The sequence below is a fragment of the Piliocolobus tephrosceles genome, chromosome 10, assembly GCF_002776525.5.
Source record: "Piliocolobus tephrosceles isolate RC106 chromosome 10, ASM277652v3, whole genome shotgun sequence".
NCBI classification, from domain to species: domain Eukaryota; kingdom Metazoa; phylum Chordata; class Mammalia; order Primates; family Cercopithecidae; genus Piliocolobus; species Piliocolobus tephrosceles.
Genome location: NC_045443.1, coordinates 122395394 through 122406236, shown reverse-complemented (window position 1 = coordinate 122406236; position 10843 = coordinate 122395394). Strand labels below are relative to the sequence as shown.

The 10843-nt window shown below is 55.3% G+C and overlaps 1 protein-coding gene across 25 annotated transcripts in view; it reads left to right on the top strand.

Annotated features, from left to right (window-relative positions):
- Nucleotides 1-6: 6 nt before the first annotated feature.
- The window catches only part of NCOR2 (nuclear receptor corepressor 2), a 240904-nt gene continuing 230067 nt past the window's right edge, over nt 7-10843 (top strand). For all 25 annotated transcript variants that reach the window (XM_026457393.1, XM_026457404.1, XM_026457401.1 and 22 more), the window contains exon 1: nt 7-160. The gene's annotated coding sequence lies outside the window, so the exon portion shown is untranslated. The remainder of the gene's footprint in view (nt 161-10843) is intronic.

Sequence of the window (10843 nt, the reverse complement as noted above, 5' to 3'; positions counted from 1 at the left end):
AGGGCCGGCGCCCTAGGAGGCGGCGGCGGGAGGATCGCGTCCCGACCCGAGGCCGGGCCTGCTGCGCGCCCCCAGCCCGATCGGCACCGCCACTTGCCTGAGCGCCCCGGCGGCCCGAGCGCGCCCCAAGCCCGGGCGCCACCGCTGCCACCTCCGCGAGGTGAGTTGGGGCCGAGGGTCCCCGCGGAGGGCGGGGGGAGGCGCGGGGCGCGCTTCCGGGGGATCCGGGGAGGATCAGGCGGCGCACGAGGCTGAGTTGGCGGGGCCCCTGCACTCTCGAGTTGGCGCTCTCGGGGGTGGCCTGCTGGGGAGCGAGGCGCCCCGCCGACACTGCGGCCCGCGTGCTCGGGGGCGCCGGGGAACTTAGGGGAACTCCAGCTCCCCAGCGAGGGGGCGGGAAGGAGGGAAGTGGCGTTGGGGTGGGCGGGGGGCGCGCTGGAAATGCAGAGAGCGGCCCTCCACCGTGTGCGCCGGCTCTGGGTACTTGGCCGCCAAGCGTCCCTTGTCCCCGGTGCAGCCCCGGACCTGGGGGGCGACACTGCGCCTTAATTTCCATCGGGCAGCGCGGGTTTGAAAGCCCTTGGAGATGGCCCCCCTAGCTCCCTGGCCTGGCTGTTGTGGAGGGGCGCATGGGGGTCTCCCACCAGCCGAGGGGGAGAGCCAGCCTTACCCCTCCTGGGCGTGGGGCCACGGGGCGCTGGGCGGGGTCCCTCGGGAGAGGCGCCCCTGGTCCCCCTCCCCCGCGGGCCGGTGTTCCTGGTGTCTGGGCCGGCCTCCCGTGGCTGGTGACGCCTCATTGGGCCGCCTCCTGGTCCCTCCCCCGGGCTGTGCGGATACTTGGGATGCCACTACTTTGCGAAGTTGGAATTCAGAGCTGATCCCACTTGGACAGGACTGGGAAGCCCCAGGCCCTTGTGTTGAGGGCAGCTTCCTCATAGGCCTGCGGGGAGTGAGGGCACCCGTGGGGTGCGCCCTCCCCGCCCCAGACACTTGCAGGAGGAGCAAGCCGAGGGTGGGAGGGCACGACGGGCGGGAGGGAGAGACACGCTCTACCTGGGAGCTGCTGTCGCCCGGGCCCAATTAGCGTGGGGCGCCCGGCGTTATTTTTACATTGTAGGTTTATTTTTTTGGAAGCGAGTGTCCTCCCGCCGCCTGTCGCGCGCTCCGGCTCTCCGAGGGTCTGGTGCAGGCAGCGGGGGCGGATCTGTTCTGTCGGCTCAGCCTCCTCCCTTCCTCCCCCTCCCTTCTCCCCCGTTGGTGAGAACTGGTTTTATTATGATTATTATTATTTTTTCCGTTTTGCAGATTTGGAGGAAGGGAAGAGGGGAGGAGGGGAGAAAGGGAGGACCCTGTGGGCTGGGTGGGGGAGTTCTGGGCGCGCTGGGATGTGTTACCGGTGGCCTTGACTTTGCCCCTTTTCGGCCGGGTCTGGGTCCCTGCGGCAGCTTTGATATCAGCGGCTCTCTGTATACCTCGTGGGTGGCCTCTTTTGGGAGTGCTGAGGAGGGAGGGGCCGAGCCACGGGAGGCAGCAGTGAGGTGGGATGGCCCACTCTGCACCTCAGCTCCTTGGATTTGAATCTGACTTTTGCCACTTTCCTGGCAATGTGTCCCTGGACAGATACTTAACCTCTCTGTGCCTGTGAGGTTTCCCATCTGCAAAATGAGGGTCAAAATGGTAGTGAGTTCACAGGGTGGTTGTGAGAGCTGACCATCCGGCCATAAGAATCCCTTGGTACTTGTATGTGTTACTATGACTGCTGTGTCGGTATTATTATTCCTGGGTTATAAGAGTTGGCCTTTAATCCAACGTGCTCTGGAAGCCCTGTGAAAAGGGGCCACCTTACCTTTGCCTGGGGGTGGACACTGGGGAGATCTCGGGGACGGAGGGGGCCTTTTCCCACCCCTTCTGCTTGTCCGGAGAGGATGCAGAAGGGCAGGTGCCCCCACCCATTGAACAGATGCAAAGACTGAGACAGGCCCAGTAGAGCTGGGGGGGGGGGGGGGGGGGGGGGTGGAGCCAGCGGTGACTGGCGAGTCGGCAGCGCGACTGTGAGGGCATCCCAGGCCCTGTCTGGCTTCCCTGAGCCGCCTGCCATGTCCCTGCTTGGAAATTCACTGCTGCCACCGCCAGCGGGTGCCGGGGGAATCTGTGGTGCCGGTGCCCAGACATCGGGGCGGGAGCGCGGCGGGCCCCAGCCCTGGCCTCTTCCCACTGAGCTATTTACGCTGCTGGGGATCAATACTATTGATAAATCCATGTAAATGGTAATGTGGCTGTCAGGCCCTGGTGAGGGATGGAGACCCCTCCTGGGGCTGCGCGCTCCCCCTCCCCCTCTCGGATAGGGTTTGGTTACGTGGGAAGGATTTATTTGGCATAATCTGTTCTTTTCCCCCAATTAATAATACTCATGCCACCTCCTAAAGATTTCCCAGAGCTCTGCAAACACGAATTTACTGCATGGAAGCCCTGGGCTGGGGAGGGCTTGATTGTTCTCCGGGCCTGCGGGTGGGGGGGCGGGGGCGCTGGCAGCGCAGACACCCACCGAGGGAGGTGGAAGGCAGCCCCAGGAGTCCTGGCCCCCAGCGTCTGCCATTCATGCTGGGTGTGGAGGCTGCTGGCCCAGTTTCCCCCTGGCTGAGAGGGGGCGCATTCAGAGTTCTGTGTTCCCAACCCCCGTGGGAGAGTGTTGGTGGAGAAGTTGGTGCTTCACTCTGAGATGGGAGGGGGGTGGTACCTACGCAGAACCCAGCCGGAGGGTTCTCCTGGGGTCCTGTCTGTAGGAAGGGAGATTTTAAGGCAGAGGAGACAGGCTCTCAGCCCTTCCTCCCAACGCTGTCTGAACTGAAAAGCCCCACAAATGCTGCCTCCGACGGTGGTGGGGGGTTGAGAGATTTTATTTGTGTGTGTGTGTTTTCTCTTCTGTGTTTCCTCTTCAGATCTCAAATACTAAACAGCAGCCTCCCCAGGTGGCACTTCTGAGACTGGGGAACTGCCAGTGGGAGCTGGTAACTCCTGCCCGGGGTGCCCAGGGGAGGGGCAAGGAGGGTCCCAAGCTTGGGCTGCTGCCTGAGGAGCCAGGTTTTTTAGGCCCAGACCAAGGGCAACAGAAGGTCTGTGTCCCTAGGTGGGTGCATGGGGTCCCCAGGGAAGTGATGCTTGGGAAAGGCCAGCTGGGCATCTTTTGAGGGAGCTTGGAGCCAGGGAACTGACTTTACAACCCATCTGGCAAACTCAGCCTCCATGCTGGAAAAGGCTATGAATCATACACTAGTAATAAGAACCAACACCTACTGTGTGCCAGGAACTGTGCTCTACACAAATCCACTTGTTTACTCTTCATAACCCCTCTATGAGTTGGTGCTTTTATTATCTTATTTTATAGATGGTGAACTTGAGGCACAGAGAGGTTAAGTGCCTTGCCCAAGGTCACACAGCGTGGATGTGGAACTACGAATTAAGACCCGGGATTATTCACAGTCATGTTAGTGCAGCAGGAATTTACTGCAGACCTGCTTTGCAGAGCTGCCATAGAGGATATGAAGAAAGAAATGATATTTCTTCTTGGAGCAGCACCTACGGATCTTTGTCCCAGGGTGGGCAGGAGACTGAGAACTCGTTCTCCCCAGGGTTTGGGGAGAAGGGTAGGGCTTGGCATTTCTTTGAGGTCTCATTTTATCCTAAACATTCATGCAAATTTGGCATTCGCCTTGGCGACCCTGCTGTGTTTATTTTGAAATGAAAACATGGTTTTGAATTATTTAGCATGGTGCTCCAGAAAGCTGCAGCAGCAGAGCTCTGTGGCCTGGAGTGCCCGTAGGCCTGGGCGTCACCCTGGGGTACTGTGTAGCCGGAGGGCTTCTGCTCAGCGAGGCCCTGGGGGGGATGGCGGCTTCATTCCCATTTTACAGATGAGGGCACAGGTCCAGGCTCGCCCGAGGTTGCACAGTGGAGGGACCTGTGCTTGTGATGAATGAACTTAGCATCATTGTTATTATCATGTCTATTTTAGAGCAGAGTGAAGCTTTTGAGCCTGGGCACTTCCACACTGCTGTACCCACTTGGCTCCGGCTAGCCTTGATTGAGGAAGGAGCTTTTGGTTTATAAATCTAGAAAGAATTGTCCTAAACAGATACTAGAGGACAATCTGGGAGTGTTTCATCTGCCGTCCCAGGGAGCTGCCGATTTAGCATTGCAAGTTCCAGCTTGGCCATTTACAAGCAGTGGGTCCAGGTGAGTGTCCCTTGCTCTCCGGGTTTAGGGGCCCTCATCTGCAAAATGGGCACATTGCTGGCCACCTGTGCCATAGTGGAGAGCCTTCAGGGGCAAAGGGCATGAATATTGGGTTTGCTGCTCAGCTCTGCAGCTTCAAACTGTGAATGCGTTACTTACCTATTGTGAGCCTTAGTTTGCTCCTCTCTCAAATGGGGATGTTGCTGCTGCTTCTGACTTTATGGTTGTGAGATAAAATGAGCTCCTGTGTGTCGCAGGAGCTGCTGTGTCCATTTTGGCTTATCCTTTGGAGAGCAAAGACTTGCTATAGAATTTGTTGTGTGAACCCAGGTCCTCACCTACAGGCTGCTCCGATATCACCCATTCCTCCCTCTTAAAAGCTGCTGGGAAGGATCCTCTAATGGACCCGTCTCTTTTCCAGAGCCCCAGGCTTCAGCTTGTTGCCTTTTGCAGATGGTGGCCTCCTCTCCCGTTGCTCGTTGCTCGTTGGTGTTTCACAAATGTGCTCAGCTCCCTCCCTCTGCCCTTGAAGGTTGAGGTTTTCCATTAGTCTTTAATCACTTAGTGTCTGTAAGGCACTTGGAGTGCTTCGAGGTCATGGGCAGCCTGGAGAGTGGGCGAAGGCTGTGGGGAGGACTGGGGAGGCCTCCTGGGGGAGGGCTGAGCTTCCCCTCTGCTCCTGGTCGCTGAAAATAGGAGCAGGGTTCGAATCGTGCTTCCATTTATTAAGAACTTGAGTGAAGCCTCTGACCTTGTGGCCTTGGTTTCCTGATTCTTAAAAGGGAGGGAAGGAAAATAATGCCAGCCTTAGAGGGTAGCCTGAGACGGGCTGTGTGGGAACTCCTGCGGGGATGGGAGATGATGCGGCTGCACTGTCCCGTGCTTTAGCCACTAGGTTTCTGTCACTCAAGAGCACTTGAAAAGTGGGTCCCTGCCACTGAGCAGCTGAACTGGCCATTTTATTTAATTTTAATTTACTTAAATTTAAATAGCCACCTGTGGCTGTGGCTAATGACTACTTAACCCGATGGCACAGGGTTGGGTGAAGTCACATTCTGTGTTTCAGAGCAGGGCCTGGGCTCTTGGTATCTGATTCCTTCCCCAATGCCCCACCTGCACGCCAACTTTTTTTGAGGTAGGGTCTTGCTCTGTCACCCAGGCTGGAGTGCAGTGGTACCATCACAGCTCATTGCAAACATGAACTCCTGGGCTCAAATGAACCTCCCGCCTCAGCCTCCCAAGTAGCTGAGATGACAGGTGTGCACCAACATGCCTGGCTAATTTTAAAATTTTTTATAAAGATAGGGTCTCTCTATGTTGCCCAGGCTGGTCTTGAACTCCTGGGCTCAAGTGATCCTCCCGCCTCAGCCTCCCAAAGCACTGGGATTCCAGGCATGAGCCACTGAGACCGGCCTGATTTTTTTCCCTTTTCATACGTGTTTTCTCTGCATGGTGCCATCCTGGAGGGTCTTCCCCTTTCAGCGGTCCTTTTTCCCAAACCTAGCCCGGAGTGCCCTCTGGGCTGGTCCGTTCTCCTCTGCCGTCTGTCCCCTTCCTCTTCCCGCATCTCACTGTCCTCCCCCTCTTCCTTTCCCACTAGCCTCTGGGGTAGCGCGGTCCAGTAGAACTTTGCAGTGGTGAGAATGTTCTAGATATGCCAGTACCATAACCAAGAACCATGTGGGGCATTGGGCATTAAAACTGCCCAAAGGTGTTGGGGGAGTCTCCTTCCATTCCAGCCCTCCTGGTTTCTGTTCCCCCAAGGCAGTCACAGCTTGAAGTGAGGCCAGTGCCACAACCGGGGGATGAAATTTTAGTTTTTAATAAATTTGAGTAGCCACTTGTGGCTGGTGGCCACTGACCCTGTTGGGCAGTGTGGCCATAGTGACTCCTACTATATGGAGCTGTCTTCCCACGTCCTTCCTTAGCTGTCACTTCTCCAGCGCAGGAGACAGCTCCAGGTCCCTGTGAAGTGTGGGTCCTTCTTACCTCCCGGTGCTGAGCTCATGTGGAAAAACCTTTGTGCAGGTTCGTGGGGGCTGACCCAGCCGGACCCAGAGGAATCCTAGGTTAGCAGGGACGATCCCCCGGCCACCCTTGTTGGTATCTTGTCTGCACAAGCAGGTACCTACAGAAGACACCTACCTGCTTTCTCTAAGTGGGATCATACTTATTTTTTTATGATACAACTTAATACATCATGGACTTCTTTGGTTAACATTTTTGGGGATAATGTTGCTTTTTATACTTCTTGGGAAGAATGTAGAAAAACAAAAACTAATGCATTCAAAACTCTGCCAGTTGCTTTGGACTTTATAAAAGCTTATTTTTTAAATGAAAGAAAATGCATTGACTTGTAAAAAAGAAAATTAACACATTGCGTAAAAGTCTCCCTCGGTTCCTAGCCTCCCGGTTTCTGTTCCCCAAGGCAGTCACAGCTTCCAGCGCCTGAGTTTCCTCCGAGATGCTCTCGGCATATGTCGGCCTTAAATGGACTGTATGTGTGCGTTCCCTTTAAAAACAAACATGCAAGTGGTATCACGCCATATATTCAGGTCTGATTTTCACCGTCATAGTCACATCCTATGTGATAATATGTCTCGGAGCCGACTGTGGAACGTAGAAAGCAAGAGTTGGCAAACTATGGCCCTTGGGCCAAATCCGGCCAGCCTGCCACCTGTTTCTAAATGGTGCACAAGCTGAGAATGGTTTCTCCGTTTTTTAATGGTTGAAAAAAATCGAAAGAAGAATAATATTTTATGACATGTGAAATCATATGAAATGCAAATTTTGGTGTCCATAAATAAAGTTTTGTTGGAACGCAGCCACGCTCACTCATTTACATGTTGTCTGTGGCTGCTTTTGGGTACAACGTTTGCAAAGTTGAGTAGTTGTGACAGAGGCTGGAAGGCCTACAGAGCCTAAAATATTTACTCTCTGGCCCTTTACAGAAGATGTTTGCCGATCCCTAATATACTACCTCACTGTTTTGAACCTCAGTGTAGCCTTACATGGTTTCCCTGTTGAGGAAACTATGGCCCAGAGAGAGGTGTGAGTTTGAAGGTCATTCCAAGTAGGCCCTAAAACCCCTGCTTCTAGCCTGGGCTACTGTTCTTGCTGAGTTACGCTGATGCTTATGGTTATAATTTGCTCTTGTAGAATGCAATAGGAAAAGGGGGATGGTTAAGGCAGCAAGCAGGGAAATATTTGGCCTGATTTTTGGCACAATTTTTTGACCTCTTAAATGATGACTGAGACTGTAATGCCTTCTTTAGAGTGGTATATAGTTGCTGTAGCACCTACTCTGTGGCACGGCATTGTTTTCACAATTTTCCAAAGCCGTAATCCATCGTGTTTCCTTCTTTGCTTTGGCTACTAGGAAGCTCAGAGCCAAATTTGCAGCCTGCCTTCTGCAATCACTGGTTTATATTTTGGCTTTATCTACTTCATCCTGATTTTGGATTTGTTTATCTCTCATTTTTTTCCCTTTTTCCTCACCGTGCTTTCTGATTTTTATCTTACCTTACACATTCCTGAAAGTGCCTCAGTTCTTGAGGGGCAGAATGGGTCAGGCAGGAGCAAAGCAAAAGAAAACACTTTGCAAGATGCTTTCATGCACCATCCCCTGCACCAACATTCCATAGGAGGAAACCAAAGGCTGGTGCTGTGGAGTGTTTTAACCAAGGTCAGACCCTGGGTGAGAACTGAGCACGGTTTTGGGGTCCGAGTTGGGAAGATGACAGTGAGTGACTTGGATGGTGAAAGATGTCCCATTTGAGAGCCCATGGGGGTCTTGAGAACTGCTTGACCTGAGGGAATGCCCTGGAGGTGGGGGGCTCAGCACTGTGGTACCCAGAGACCTCAGGAGGCAATATTGCAGGTGCGTCTGAAGCCAAGGGACCTCTGGGCCATACGGTTCCAACCTGGATTTGTGGCTGATGCTTCAGGCCCCCCGCTTTCTCCTGCTGACTTTTCTTTGCATCTGGAAAGGAAGTAGAGGGAAAGATAAGTCAAAAGGTGGGCTGTTGGAGGTGGAATTGGACCAGACCTGGGTGACAAGTCACCACTGGCCTGCACATGTCTGTGCGTATGTGCCTGCAGGCTGGGCAGCTCCTGGGGGTCAGTCTCTTCTGGGGTCCGGAGGCCCTCTCCGTCTCTTATTTCCCAGGGTTCACTTGATTTTCCGTGGCCTGTGTTTGCATTTTAGGGCTGATGAGTGGACCTGGAGGGACCCACAGGTCTGAGTGACCTGGCCTTGGACAATAACAAAGGCTCCATGCAGAGTTCCTCAGTTTGCATAGTGGTGAAATGGGGTGATGAGTGACACGTGGCCTCACAGGCTGTGAAGTGAAAGGCACTCAGGGGTCCGTTGGGGTGCAGTTGTCCCTGCAGACCGTGTCATGCCCCCCCTCCTTCCTGCCTGTCACTCATGGGCCCACGGCACTGATCCCAGGGTCAGGGAGGTGGACCCAGCAGTCTCCTTGCCATTGCTCAGGGATGTCCCAAAGGGACCTTGGATCCCACCTATGCAAAAGTGGACCGTTGACCCCCGCAGCCCCCAGGCCCCTGTTCTGGGCATCCTCCTGGAGTGAGGGACGTGGTCCCAGCCCCCTCTCGACGGCCCACCTGGGACTGCAGTCACCTCCTGCCTGCTCTCTGGCCGCCATCTTGTACCCACAGTGCCCTCTCTGCAGGCAGCCCAGTGGAGCCACAGCAGCTAGAGTGACTTGACCTCATCAGCCTGCAGGGCTTCCCTCCATTTCTTGAACAAAAATCAGAATCTTTCTTACCACCAGGGAGGTCTGTACGCCCTCCGCCTGCCCACCTGTGGCCTTCCCTTGGCCCGCTCCCCACACTTCTCTGGTGGGGCTGGGGAAACTTCGGGCCAGGTCTGGAGGCGGGGTGGGTGGGGCAGTTGATTTTTCTTTGTGACCCAGGGGATCTGTCTGGGGATGCTCTTAAGTCATTAGTCCCAGAGGCCAGACCCACAGGGGAGGGCCTCGAAGGACTCTGTTTGTCCTCACACTGAACTCTGCGGTACCTGCTGAGACCCTCAGGGAACACGGGCCCCAGTGTGGCCACAGCGTCTCTGTGACCATGGTAACCTTCCTGGTGCCAGCCCTGCTCCTGAGGCTAAAGAGGAGAGCCTGCGGGGTGGGGTGGGGGCAGGATGCAGCGCTAGGCCCCAGCCTGGGCTTTTCCTTAGGCTGGGCCAGGCCTATCAGCATGGGGACCTGCAGGGGATGTCGCCCTCGAGCCTGGCAGGAGTCAGGGGGCCTTTCCAGGGTCCTGGGGGCTTGGCCAGGTCCACAGGGTCAGGATTTGGGAGGAATTCTGTGTGGTGGTGGCTCTTGGGTGATGCCCACTGCTGGGCAGGGGACATCATAAACCAGGGGAGGAAGGCAAGCGGGAGAAGTTGGGAGACACCTGCTTTAGCCTGCCACGCCACCCACCCACGCCATCTGCCACCCTCCTGGATATTTTTTAACCATTTCGCATCCTCTGTCACTATTGTGCCCTGGCCTAGGCTGCTGCATGGTGTTGGACAGTGCCCCTGCCATCTTTCCACCCATTCACGTCCCTCCCGGAACCTCAGGCTGTGACCTTATTTGGAAACAAGGTCTTTGTGGATGCGTTTAATTAGGAAGAGGTCATCCTGGAGCAGGCTGGGCCCTAAATCCAGTGGCCTGTGTCCTTATAAGAGGACAAAAAGACACAGAGGAGAAGGCTGTGCGACAATGGAGGCAGAGACTGGAGCGATGTGGCTGGACGCCAAGAAGTGTCAGGGACTGCTGGGAGGAAGGCTCAGGACAGACGCCCCCACAGAGCCTCTAGAAGGAGCCACCCCTACCGACACCTTGATTTTGAACCTCTGGCCTCCCGAACTGTGAGAAAATAACTGTGGGTTGTTTTAAGTCCCTGGTGTGTGGGGCTTTGTTTATAGCAGTTCTAGAAGCGAACACAGCTCCCATCACAACTGGCTCTTCACTGGTTACCCTGAGACCCATACCCTACGCGGCAGCCGGGGAGAGGCCTGGAAAATCCAGGGCAGGAAAACCCAGGGCAGGACAGTCCCGCTGCTGCTCCGAAAGCCGATTCCCTAACTGGGCCTTGAGGCTCTGCCCTCTGCCCCCGCATGGCCTGTCCTCTGCAGTCTGCTCCCCTTGCCCACTCTGTTTCAGCCACACCAGCCTCGCTGTTTCTCCTGAAATGCACCAGGCAGCTTCTGCCAGGGGGCCTTTGCACTCGCCCTGCCGGAGCACTCTTTCCCAGTATCCGCAGACCTTGTCTCATTCCTTTGACATTTTTCTTGAATTTTTTTTTCTTTTTTCTGAGACGGAATCCGCTCTGTCGCCCAGGCTGGAGTGCAGTGGCCAGATCTCAGCTCACTGCAAGCTCCGCCTCCCGGGTTTTTGCTATTCTCCTGCCTCAGCCTCCCGAGTAGCTGGGACTACAGGCGCCCGCCACCTCGCCCGGCTAGTTTTTTTGTATTTTTTTAGTAGAGACGGGGTTTCACCGTGTTAGCCAGGATGGTCTTGATCTCCTGACCTCGTGATCCTCCTGTCTCAGCCTCCCAAAGTGCTGGGATTACAGGCTTGAGCCACCGCGC